At 41.3% G+C, this 13,577-nt stretch overlaps 1 protein-coding gene across 1 annotated transcript in view; it reads right to left on the bottom strand.

The window, feature by feature from the left end:
• The window catches only part of ANTXR1 (ANTXR cell adhesion molecule 1), a 117,966-nt gene that overhangs the window by 56,250 nt on the left and 48,139 nt on the right, over positions 1-13,577 (bottom strand). The window lies entirely within an intron of this gene.

Raw genomic sequence — 13,577 nt, 5'->3', positions numbered from 1 at the left:
ATAAAAATAAGAGCGTGCTACTATGCACCAAATAGAGATTTATTTATTTATTTATTTTGTGTATGTGTGTGTATGTTAAAATCTTAATTATTTTTGTTTAAGATTTTATTTCTTCATTTCTCACTTTACTGTACTGGCATTTGCATTATGTGACAGATATTTCAGAAAGGTAACACTGGATTAACAACACCAAAGAGCAAGGACCCTTGAAAGCTTTAAATACTGACATTCACGAGCAATGATAGGTACATCTACTAAATGTGCTCATGTACTATGGCTGACAAATTAACACATCATTGATTTATTCTGAGAGGGAGGTGATTAGCATGCAAGCTTGTTACCACAGCAGTAAATGGATTTAACTTTAAGCACGTGTTTAAATGTGCTGACTTCATGGTATGCCTAAGTAGAATGGACTTCTGCTAAATAACTGCAACAAGTTCTTGGCTTCAATAGGCCTTCATGGCTGGGTTCAGTAAAATTATTTAGTCCTGTCTCGTACCGACTTCACCGGAAAGTAGGAAGCCTTTTCGTTCTGGCTCTGTACTCACTACTCCAGCAAACAGAGTGGATGCTCCCTAGTCTGCTAGTTGCTTCCAGGACTACAGAAAGTCTGTCAGTCCCATACGGTGCAGCAGACCATGTTAGAGCCTTCCCAAACATTAACTGCAGCAGAGGACCTAAGGCCACCACACAACCTGGTAATGTCACCTCCCAGGCAGGCTGGAAAGCTGACAACTTTACTGCTTCCGTGTAGGAGTGCAGGAACATCTGCTCTGCTACCTGGGCACAGTGGCACACCATCAGACAGCCACATAGCCAAGCTTCCCTTCAGAGTGATTCACATAATAACTCAATGACACTTATTGCTGCGAAACATTAGGTGCTTTACAAAGCAAAGCAACATGGTTGCTGTCATTCCAGAGACATGGAAGTTGTACATGTCTCCTATATCCCAGTCCAGTGCCCTGTACATTAGAAAGTACAATCTTTTTACATTTTCTCGGTGGGAAGAGCAGTAACATGCTGAAAGCACTCAGAGGTGTTAGCAGGAAAAGAACAAAATCTTGTTTATAGTTTTAAATGAGCATCCAAAATCTGAGATTTTTCTCCCCAGAGAGAAAGGCGAAACAGGTTTAACATCCTTTATTTAATAGACGAGGGGATGACAAAGGATGACTCTGCCTTTTCACACGAGAGAGACTCAGGCAGCTTTTGTTGTAAAGGAAATATTCTCAATTTCTTCCAGACACTCTTGGGAACTCTCCCATCACTGCAATGGAAACTGATGTCTATCATTTATTTTAACACACATATAGGAATTTTTTTGTTTTGTTTTGTTTTTAGTATAAAAATCTCGTCTACTTTCTAAAAGGAAATGAAAACTTACTCAATGCACTATTCTGTAATGCTAGCCTCTTTGATGTCTATGTGAAGTTGTTTGAGTGAGAGCCAAGCTCAGAAAGGGAAGTGCAAGAAACACCTGTTCTAGGTCACCCAGTATAAGTGTTTTCAGCTAATTTTTTTTTTCCAAGTTTACTGTGCTGTGAAACGAGAAGTCCTCCGGCAATGATCTGTTTTCATCCTTTCCTTTCACACCTGAAAGATGACAGCACACTTACAAAAGATTTTTTCCAGCATCCTAGATTATTTGCTTTACAGCACAGCATAAACACCAGCAAAGCCTCACTTTATCACAAACCCAGAGCAAAAGACAACCCTTGTCCTGAAAAGTTCACACTCCAAACAGAGCAAACACATGGTGAGAAGGAGAAGTAATAACTACTCTGCTTCAAGGGAAGATCTTTGGTCAGCAAAAACAGTCGTCTAATCCCTGATTGCAGTGTTTATGCTTATGAAAATATACTGAACTTTTCCTTCAGAAGAAACAATCACAAGTTATCAGCTAAACAGAAGCATTACCAAGACTTCTGAAGGCAGATAGGGCAGAATTAAGGGTAGAATTCATGTGTGTAAGGGTAGAATTCATGTGTGTAAGGGTAGAATTCATGTGTGTCCAGTCCTGCAATGTAAGGCATTGCATCTGGGAGCCTGCATTAAATACAAGAAGGTCTGGTGGGACAGTTTATGAAAACATACAACATGACAAAACCCTGCAGACAGGAACTGAAGACCTTTCCCTCTTCAATTCAAAATCCTTCAGATGACAGGCACTTCCCTGCTCAGAGGTGCTGAGGTTCAAAGATTTTCACCCTCTTTCATCTACTCGTTCACTGGAACATCCCATCTCATTTAGTAAAATATTCCAAGTTCTTTTACTGTTTCTAAAATAAAGCCTCTGACCCCTGGACTTCACTGTCAAGGCATCTGTTCTGAAACAAAGGCTGAAAATAGCGGTAAGATTCCATGTCACTGCAAGCTGCTCAGTTCTGCACTAGTCATGCCATCACCTGCTGCTTATCAAACCTCAGGGGTCACGCTTTTAACAGCCTTGCAGCAGGAAGCAGCAGAGACTGAAGGATGCTGAGCCTCTGACCTGTGAACCTTCAGCACGAATTGCAGATGAGCACCTCAGTAATCACACCTACAGCCACAGGCAGTGGTTGGAGCATCTGAGGTTCTGTGCTTAAACAATGCCAGGGGCTTGAGTGCTCCCCCTGATAGTGCATGCTTGATTGTAGATGTTCCTTTTTTGACTGAGGAGCTCCTACTGTGAAACAGCCATCTCTTGTCCCCTGACAGTTGTATCTGAAAAACAAAGTCTTTGAGGTGAACCCTAAGTAGTTATTTTGGTTTCCATGTGTGCCTGACAGCAGTCCTTAACAAAAGGATGCTAAATCCATTTCAGGAGGTGAATAGCAACTGGAATAATAGGCAAAATTCTGTGGAATTAGACTTTTAACATCAAACATTTATGGCTTGATTTGGGTTTACTTCTTTGCAAGGCATAAAAGGAAGGAAAACAGCACACTACAGCTCTGTGTATCACAGCCTTATCTCTGTGCATGTCTGAGATGTTTAACATTTACGCAGCTCAGTTAAAAAATAAATAAAAAATCTAAGGAGCACCTTACTTGAGCTAACACTCTCATGTATCCCCCCAAGCTGAAGAGATGTTCCTCACTGGCTGTCACAAGCAGCCTGCCATGAGTTGGACAAAGGTAAGACAATGCCAGCTGGATCTACACAACAAGATGTGTATGGGACAAATTTCCTTCTGAAACTTGATTTAAATTGGAATCACATTTTCAACAGAGAAGTATTTCAATAAAATAAAATACTTGTTTGGAATGCACTGATTCAAAGTGTTCTGTTTCAACTTACATGCTGTTAAATAGTATTTCAATACCAGAGGTGTACATGCACACAGCATGTACAGCATGCTGTACATATAGCATGGATTTTCTAGTTCATTTCAGCACTGTCACGGGAGAAGGGTCTGCATATCCATAAATTATTTTAATGTTCCCAAATTGAAAAATTTCAAAACTTCAATTCTTTCATTTTTCCCCCATCCCCATTGTACTGGACTCTTATGAATTTTTTAAAAAACATCAGACTATTTTCAAAACCATAGGAACATGCTGTTTTCAAAATGCCTACCACACCTCAGGGCATTACAAAACAGCCCATGTAGCAATATTAAAATGAAATAATTTCTGCTGATTAAACTCTCAGGGTGACCTGTATTAGCAAAACTGTACACTACCTATTATATCTGCAGCATAAAGCAATTAAGAGAGATTTATTTTAGAAACAAACCTGAAATCCTGTGCACTGGAGTTTCCACAGAGCAACACATAATCTAATAATATACATGCAGGTCAAGGGCCTAGGAAAGTGCTCATTAAATTTACTCTGCAGTTTCATAAATACTCTATTGATACAACAGTAAATGCACTTTAATTGCATGCAGACTCTGGAACATTGGTAACTAGCAAAACCTTAATTGTGTATCCCAGAACAAAGTCACAATTGAAAAAAACCTGATTTAGTACTATACCACATTGCTTTTAAATTAAAACAAACAAACAAACAACAACAAAAAACACAACACATCTACAACAAAAAACTTCACTGAAGGGAGCCATCAGATTTTTCTAAGCCTGCAGTACTTTCTTGATTTTCTTTTCTATATTTAAAGACCAAATCCATACAGTCTTTCAAACAGCCACAGGAGAAAAAAAAAAAATGCGGGGGGGGGGGGGGGGGGGGGGGGGGGAGGAAGAGGTTGTATCTAGATGTAAAAAGCCTCCTTTGGTTAAAAGCAAAACCTCTTGAAGTTCAGAGACTCAAATCTCTTTTCCAGCTGACTTCAACGTCTCCTACATCCTTGCAATTGGAAACATGGGACCTGAGAGACTATTTCTTTACAGAAGGGTAGGCGTATTCCCTCATTGACCGTCCCAAGCCATTTATTCATGGTTGCTACTGAGAACTGCTCCATCATAAGATTACCAGTTCTCTGATCTGCCTGTGCATTGCCCCAGAATGCTGTCAGGTGCAACAAGCCACCACATCCATTCACTTCTATGGGTATAGCTTCAAGAATCCACTTTTCCACAGACCAGGGCTAGCTTGGCCCAGCTTCCAGACACCAAATCCCCTCCGGGCTTCCAGGTTACTAACTGCCTGGCAATGTGCTTGACCAACTTGAGATCTCCCCATCCAGGAATGATTTTACAGCACCAGCATCTCCAGTAAGGCAGAGTTGTTACCTATTAGCACTTGATAGGACCCCGGCATACTAGACTAAGGCCAGTTTAGGTATTGCATAGACCGCACAAAAAAGCATCCTCTCCTCTGAACTGCCCTGACCCAACACATCCTTCTTCAGCTGAAAGGCTCTCCTCTTTACAAGGACAATTCCCTGAGCTCTCCTCCTGAAGAAATTGGGTGTGACACAGGAAGACATTCATAATGAACTGTATACACATAGCAAATAAAAACAACTTCCAATCATCACTAGACTCACATCCTGCCACAGAATTGTTCTCCCACCTCATGTGTGGGTATCTCTCCTTCTTGCAGAGAAGCACCACATATTTCTCACCAGATGTTACAGGGGATTGCTCTTCCAATTGAGGCATCAGAGCTGCTCAGGAAGACTTGTTTAACATGGTCACTGCAGCCCTGCAGCTTTCATCCCCCTTTCAGTTTTGAGTCCGAGAGTTGCTAGTGCAAGAGGTCATTAGTGGTTTTTGCTCTTCTGGGAGCCTTTTAGAAAATGAATAAAGACTTATTTTAATTCCCATCCTGGCTTCTCTCCGAAATGCTTTCTTTCTGCACTGAAAAACTTGGCAACAGCCCTTCAGTCAGCAGAGTAGGACTGACTTCCTGCCTGTAAATGCTGCCTCATAAATTATTTCCTCTATTGTATGTTCCCTTTCCTGACAATGCTTGGTGTGCCACCCGCCCTGTGAACATCTGCATGTATACACATTCATAAAACAGCATTTAATACTTTCTCCTTTCAGTTCTTCAGAAAACTCCTGACATGGGAACAGGAGTAAATCACTTCTTAAGGTTTCTCAGCTCCACCAGCCATCACCTGCTGATTCTCTTCCAAGCAGTGGGAAAACCACTGCAGCGTATACTCTCCAGGCATTCAGAGGTGCAAATGAGAGCAATGCATGCGGTGTTCACACCACTAAAGTCACGTGTCAAGTTAAAACAAAACCAAAAACAAACAAAAACAAACAAACAAACAAAAAAACAGAATCACAGAATCACAGAATTTCTAGGTTGGAAGAGACCTCAAGATCATCGAGTCCAACCTCTGACCTAACGCTAACAGTCCCCACTAAACCATATCCCTAAGCTCTACATCTAAATGCCTTTTAAAGACTTCCAGGGATGGTGACTCCACCACTAATATTTAAAGGAAATAAAAATTTCAGAATTTTTTTCTGAGGAAACAGAATAAGAATTCAGTCTTTCATGGTCTATGAAAATACAGCATTTATGCACTGTAAAGTCATATCTAAGCATGCCCAATTGTTTCTGAAGCCCTGTCATTGACAGCTTTATTTAGCCACCAGATACTTTTGGCCCATGCTAGCACACTGCACAGAGACCTCAGCAGCAGTGACCAAAGGCACCTCATGCACCTGCACATCAGACAGACTGGCCCATCCTGGGAGATCCAAGTCTTTCCAAGGTACTGCAAGGCTGAGAGCATTTGGCTGGTAGCAAAAGCATTGCAGTGTTTCAAGTACATATAGTCCTTCTGCAAGGATATATAAGCTACTGGCGGGGCAGGATCTCTTTTTGTCTTCTGTGGTTACATGGCACATGGAGCAAGCCAGATCCATAAGTGTGACATCCAATAAAAAAGAGTATTAGCAGAAGGTGGGATTGGAGAGGAGGGTGATGTCCCCCAGACAAGGCCTCTGTTCATATTGAGTTAAGTGATGAAGTCAAACAGGGGTGAATTTTGATATCTATACATTATTTGTAATCAAAACGGCTCCTGGAGACTCAGAACTAGAAGATCCAGCTGCAAAATGGATGCCCAGAATACATCCACAAGCCTCCTAAAAAGTATTTCAAGGGCAGTCTCCTCTCAAGATCTTGGCTCAAGCAGTCAATGACTGGTTTCACAGGCTGGAGAGAGGTAGGCTTTTTAATTCTCACTGGATTCTACGCAGAAGAGATGACCTTGTTCAAAAGCACAAGAGGGTGACAAGCTCAGCTTCTCCCTGAGCCAGCGTGATGTTGGAGCCTTAACGACATTTCTTCAGAAGCAAGGCCCTGCCCTTCCATCCACCTGGCCTTTGCAGGCTTCAGCATTCAAGGCTGCAATTTAGCTCCTTCTTCCAGCAGCAGAGGTCACCTGGATGTCCCTGCACACTTCTGCTCTCTTCTGCTGAGGTAATGCAGTAATAATGCAGCCTCTTTGCTCATCATATGAAGGGAGGGGGAGAGGGAGAGCTTCCCCCACAGGGAGCTTTCATGTGGAAAAATAAAAATAAAAATAAATCTGCACCTTTTTAAGAGGTGCAGATATTGAAAAACCAAGCCAGCAAAGAGACAAATTCATCAAATACTTCCAGCCAGCTGAGCTTTGTCATACTTGACATGCTAGCATCTTATCCCCCAGCTAAGCATATAAACAGCACATTGTCTCCAACCTTAAGAACACTCTCATTCCAGCGGTTCCCTTGTTCTGGTGGGGTTGCTGCCAGTGGTCTCACAGCCCAGGCCAAATACTATCCTAAATTATGCTCAAAGACAGCCCTGTTTTAGTTTAACTGGGTAATACAAAAGTTAGTGGAGGGTAGGATTAAACTTCTCTCTGCAAACCCTGATTTACACAGTGTTACCCTCTTGCTTTTGAAATAAACCCAACCTTCCACTCTTAGCAGCTTTACCAAAAGCCAGCCAGTAATCCTTGGTCTGGGGTGTTCAGTTAGCAAAATCTTTGAATAAAAAATAGTATTGGCCGTCCACAGAGAGGACACAAACAGGCTTCATTCATTACAGGTAGCATTATTCTGATAGAGGGTTTCATCTGTGTTCTCTAATTTAACAAAACAAATGCTTTGCCTAACCACAACAGCTCCTGTGTCTGGCCCATTTTTAAAATTTTTTACATTTTTCATTTTTTTGACAGATGAACAGAAATCACTGCATTCTTCCAACAATCAAAAATCCTTTTTCAGCAGGTCACAGCCCTCCCATTTTCATCCCCCTGGAGTATGTGCTTCTTTTTGCACATCACCATTTGGGGATCATCTGAGAAAGTGTATGCTCCAGTCCTACCCCACTGTGGATACATGACTAACTGGGGTCAGCTTGCTTTATGCTCTCAAAGCAGTCAGTGCAATACCCTTTGTTTCTCTCCAGAATGCTTTTATTTTCCAACCCTGACAGACAGGATTCTGTCACCAGGTTCTGACAGGGCTCTGACACCATTGTTTTGGGTACATCTGGCATGGTCCAGACAGGTTTCCTATTAAAGACTTAGAGACAAACAGCACAAAAGCCAAAATAATGACAAACCAGAACAAAGGAAGTTCTGAAAAGTTCAGAAATTCCTGAGAAACTAATGGGAGGGTGGAAGGAAGACTTTCACTCAGCAAAGCAGAGCAATTCTCCTTGGCTAACCTGTTTTTTTATCTTTTTGTTTTTATTTATTTATTTATTTTCCTATTGCAAAGAGTCTCAGAAGGCTTGAACCCTGGGAAAGGCTGGACAAACATATTGCAACCAAGCCTTCCTTGCTGCTACAAGAGCCCAATAATATAAGCCTTATCAGCTCTCAACTCAGGTGTGCATGCTTGGGTTCACAGCTCAGCTTGGGAACATCCAGCTCTCAGCAGAAGCAATGTGATCAAAACAATTTTCTCCCAGCACTGTGAAGTGTTGTTCACAAGCGCTTATCATCCTGAAAGCCACTGTTCTCTTCAGGGATATGCATTCTTTGTGCTGATTCAAAAAGGAATGCTATGAAATTCTATATAAAATGACTTATCACAAAGACCTTGTATTTGTAGTTTCATTTGTTGGCTAATGAGTCTTTGTGCCTCGGCCAATTCCAGACTGATACTCACCACAAGGGATTTTAAAGGGCCTCACGTATGTGAATCAACTCCCTTGCCTTTGAAAACTCATACTGAAGATCCTGAGGAAGAAAAATAAAATGAAGTCCCCAAAGACCTCTTATGGACTGTTTCATACCTTGGGCTTAAAAACAACTGGGCCAATTTGGAGGAATTTTGATTCTTATTTTTAAATGATGACTTTGCTCTACGTGATCCAACAAAAATCACATTTATGTGACTGTAAGCCTTCACAAAATGTACTTTAAAATGGAAACGCTGGAAGATCTTCTGCAGCAAAAGTTACTTTACAAATGCCTTCTGTTCTCTTTTATTAACTGAAAAATCAACTACCTTTCATCAGAGGAAAGAATTGCAGTGAAGAACCATGACAACCTGGATATTCACTTTAAAAACAGAATTTAAGCACTTCTGGCAATTTTATTTTGGGAACCAAAATGAGCAATTTTATTGATACCCATGGAAATGGGGTATAAAAGCATATGCCATCATGCCTGTACGCTGATATTCAAAAGCACAAGCAATTGAGCCAAAGGCAGGCTTCAACAGAGCCCATGCAGTTTAATTTATTTCATTCTTTGCATTTATTTATTTATTTATTTATTTGACTGCAAGCCTTGAAGATCGCCACATTTCAGGAATCAGAAAGCTGGGAAAAAGAAGTCCCTCAAAGCACATTCATTCCAGGCAAATGGATTCCATCTGCTCATTTATATGTCCCCATTTGAAAGAACAGGTAGAAGCTGTGAAGCTGCTTCAGCTGTACGTGTGTCTCATTTATAAAAAGAAAAAAGAAACAAACAAAAAAAAAACAGCCAACAGCATTCACCGGTGAGGTCTAATTTGGTGTTGACAGATTTGACAAGTAGTGTCACTTAATGCTGGAAAGTGAGAGGTATTTAATTCTCTCTCAACAGACCAGGAAGGAGATGAAATCAGTCATTACGTATGCCTTCATTCCAAACCTGCTCTCATTTTCTCCACGTTGAAATGCTGTAGCAGATTTTACACCTCAAGTGGAAAAAATGCAAATAATGACTTCAGTTTGGCAATATGGGCTTAAGCAAAAGCTCTGTCTGTTCCCAGAGCGCTTCTGTATGTACTAGAGAGGGATGTGCATTATTGCATTCAAAGACACAAAACTGTGACATTTCTTAAAAGGGACAAGTGCACAGGAACATTTGCACTGAGTAAGGCAAAAAATACAAATATCCCATTTTCAACAGCTGGCTCTCGGTGTTAGAAAACACAATGTGAACACAGAAGTACTAAGCTCTCTTCTCTCCCTGCCTCTGGCCGTCACAGGAGAATTAGGGCTTGCTGAACTACAGCACTGAAGCCATATATGCTTCTGGAAAAGGCAAAGGCCTTGATCTCTTGTTTCTTGCCAAGAAGTGACCTATTTGCCTAAGATGAAAAATGTTTTCTTTCTTCTAGAGTATTCACAGCTCAGTAAAACTTATATTTATTTAGCTGTCTTGCTCCTAGGAGGCTTTAGATATTAGATAAAGATCAGGATCTACGCTAGCATAAAATCACTTTGCTATTTAAACTGTGAGAAGCTTGCCCAACTTTCTTAGCATGAAATCTTATCCTAAAATTACTGCTAGCGAGTGTGATAAAAAATGCTTATTAGATGGATAGACATCTACGTTCTATCTCTCCTGATCTTCAGATATCTATTTGTGACCCGGGAGTTCATTTTCTGTCTTTTTTCACTGGGAATGTAGCTGTCCATTTCAGCTACACTCTTAATCAAAAGTAGTTGCTCATTACATTAATTTGAGCTAGGTCATAGCATTAAAAATGAAGTATTGGAAATAGTTAATCACTTGGTATTGTGGACTAGATTCTCTTCCTGCTTAAATGCTGTTGCTGCAAAGCATAAGGTTACTTAATGCTTACAGAATGCTGTCAGGCAAAAGATTCCCATCAGAGACTGCTGACCCATCGCTGTAACTCATGGGCAGGTAAGCCTGGTTACCTGCTCACCAGAGATAGCCTTACAATGCTCTCATGGCTTGAAATGCAACAAGGGTGACTTCCATAAAATACAGACCCCAGCATCTCTTTAGTCCAAATTAGATGGAGAAGGATGAGCATTTGTAAAAATAAAAAAAAATGTGTGTTACGGACTTCTCTGCTTCCCTGGATGACCTCCAGATAGTCCTTGAAGTGGATAGATCATAGAAAAGGAAAGGTATTGTTTATAGGGAAAATGGGATATACTCTCTTAAAATTTTCCTAATTATTTAAATGTTGCATAGAAAGGTTTTGTTGTCAAACTGTGGAAGAAAATAAAGAACTGTTAAAGCTTGCCCTTGCCTTGTACCTTCCCCCAGTAAATTCCCGGAGAGCAATAAGGCTGGGGTTCAAAGACCAGGCATCAATGGGAGAGTGGATTGCAGTGTTAAACCACGGCTAACTGCCATGTAAGACGCTTTTTGGAAAGGTCACTTTTTATACTTTATGCTCTTTACAAACCTGAGTGTTTCTGAAATGTAGTATGGAAGCAAAAGCCAAACCACTGCTAGCTTGTAGACAGCAAAGGGAGCTTGATTGCTTTCTTCCCTACTTGCTACCATCACTTGACTCTACAGCTTTCTGATGGTCCAATTTTGACTGCAGATCTTCAAACAAACAGACCTAAGGTCCAAAGTCGACTGAGCAAGTCATTTGCTGCACATTTAGCATACGGGTGAGTATTTTGGATTTGTGCTCTTGTAACCTTAATCGAAGAGGGAATTGTAGTCTCAGTAAACAATTCTATCTTTAAAAGAACTTAAAAGACAACAACAACAACAAAAACCTGCTAGAAAGACAAAATGCCTGTTAACCCTAAAGAAACTTCCTCAACTAATGAAGCCTGTGATACAGTTTTCGAAGCAGCTACTAAATGTCGCTTCTTCTAGGTTTGAATGTATGAACTGTATTTGAATAAACTGCATGAAGTTCAACAAGGCCAAGTGCCGGGTCCTGCACCTGGGGCGCAATAACCCCAAGCAGAGCTACAGGCTGGGAGAGGAATGGTTGGAGAGCTGCCAGGCAGAGAAGGACCTGGGAGTGATGGTGGATAGTCGGCTGAATATGAGCCAGCAGTGTGCTCAGGTGGCCAAGAAGGCCAACGGCATCCTGGCTTGTATCAGGAACAGCGTGACCAGCAGGGCTAGGGAGGTGATCGTCCCCCTGTACTCAGCTCTGGTGAGGCCGCACCTCGAGTACTGTGTTCAGTTTTGGGCCCCTCGCTACAAGAAGGACATCGAGGTGCTTGAGCGGGTCCAGAGAAGGGCAACGAAGCTGGTGAGGGGCCTGGAGAACAAGTCCTACGAGGAGCGGCTGAGGGAGCTGGGCTTGTTCAGCCTGGAGAAGAGGAGGCTCAGGGGTGACCTTATCGCTCTTTTTAGGTACCTCAAGGGAGGCTGTAGCGAGGTGGGGGTTGGCCTGTTCTCCCACGTGCCTGGTGACAGGACGAGGGGGAATGGGCTTAAGTTGAGCCAGGGGAGTTTTAGGTTAGATGTTAGGAAGAACTTCTTCACTGAAAGGGTTGTGAGGCACTGGAACAGGCTGCCCAGGGAAGTGGTGGAGTCACCATCCCTGGAAGTCTTCAAAAGACGTTTAGATGTAGAGCTTAGGGATATGGTTTAGTGGAGGGCTGTTAGCGTTAGGTCAGAGGTTGGACTCGATGACCTTGAGGTCTCTTCCAACCTAGAAAATTCTGTGATTCTGTGAATTCCAGCTGCTATTGAAAAGCCTATTTCCCAGTCTGGATGCATCAAAGACTAGCAAGCACTGCTGTGAATTGTAGGCATTTCTGGGGAAAAAAATGTTACAGCCATTAAAACAATAGAAAAAGAACCAGGTTTCCATCTCCTGTAACCTGGAAATAATTCAGTCCCCAGAAGAAAAAGTATCATGAAAGAATAACTTTTCTCTAAGAATTCTTCCCTGGTCTTACCTCATGAACAAAACACAGGGAAGTATTCCCATAATTTACCAACATACAGCACAAATACGTCTTCGCCAGTGAGCAAAGAGAAGACGAAATAAAAAATTAAAGTCTAACAAGATAAATACCCTTCTTTTAAGGCATAAAGATGTTTTTATATGTTTTAGAGTCTAAGTCCTCATGTGAGCTCTGTAAACTGTCTCTCCTTACAATCTTGTCATTGTTGAACAATTATCAAGATCAAGTGACACAAAAGATTTTTTCCCTCATGTTGTGCATCAGCTTTTGTGGACCACATAAGACTGCTGGTGATTGGCTGTTACACAGTTTGGTCTTTCACTTATCATCTATGGAAACATGATACACCTTTACTGGATAGGGAATAAAGAAATTGACCATAGACAGATTTTTGGGTCTTCTGCAAGATTACCCAGTTTTCCTAAAAAAATATGTGCCCATACAGTACATGGGAGAAGTAAAGCAGAGACTCAGCAATTCTCTGTATGGGAGACATATTTGTCTTTCTGCAGACAAATAAAGCTGAATACACTGAAATATGAAGGGTTGTGCTGAGCTCAAAATAAAATCCTCCACCACTTCCCTTATTGCAAGCCATTTAAACCATCTATTCCCAACAGTCACAACATAGCAGAAGCAGCATCTTCAGCAATACCATGAATTGTAACTGGTTTCATTGTCCTTCACCTCTTATCACTGGAGAACAAAGAATACAGTGATTCACTACTGACACCAAGGGACATGAACTCAGTTTAAGCCAGCTACTTCAGCTTTTTTTTTAAATTTATTTTTATTTTTTATTTTTAGAAACCATGCTGGTTTCTAGACCAAGGGTGCAATCACAACTGCTGTGTGACTTTCACCATTGGCACCATTATTGTGAAGGAAACAGAAGAAATAGACTACCTAAAAAAGCCAGAAGACTTGCTTCTCATTCACTGTGCAATAGAAAAACAGGCATAGATACATCCAGACCCATGCTAGTTATGTTCAAGTCTGTGCATCCTACAGCAGATACAGAGGCTGAGTTTTTTACTGAAGACATGAGAGCTTTGCCACGTTATGGTACACACGATACAGAAAACACT

Source organism: Aythya fuligula, chromosome 27 (genome assembly GCF_009819795.1).
Source record: "Aythya fuligula isolate bAytFul2 chromosome 27, bAytFul2.pri, whole genome shotgun sequence".
NCBI classification, from domain to species: domain Eukaryota; kingdom Metazoa; phylum Chordata; class Aves; order Anseriformes; family Anatidae; genus Aythya; species Aythya fuligula.
The sequence above is the reverse complement of the archived record's forward strand: the minus strand, read 5'-3'. Positions and strand labels throughout refer to the sequence as shown.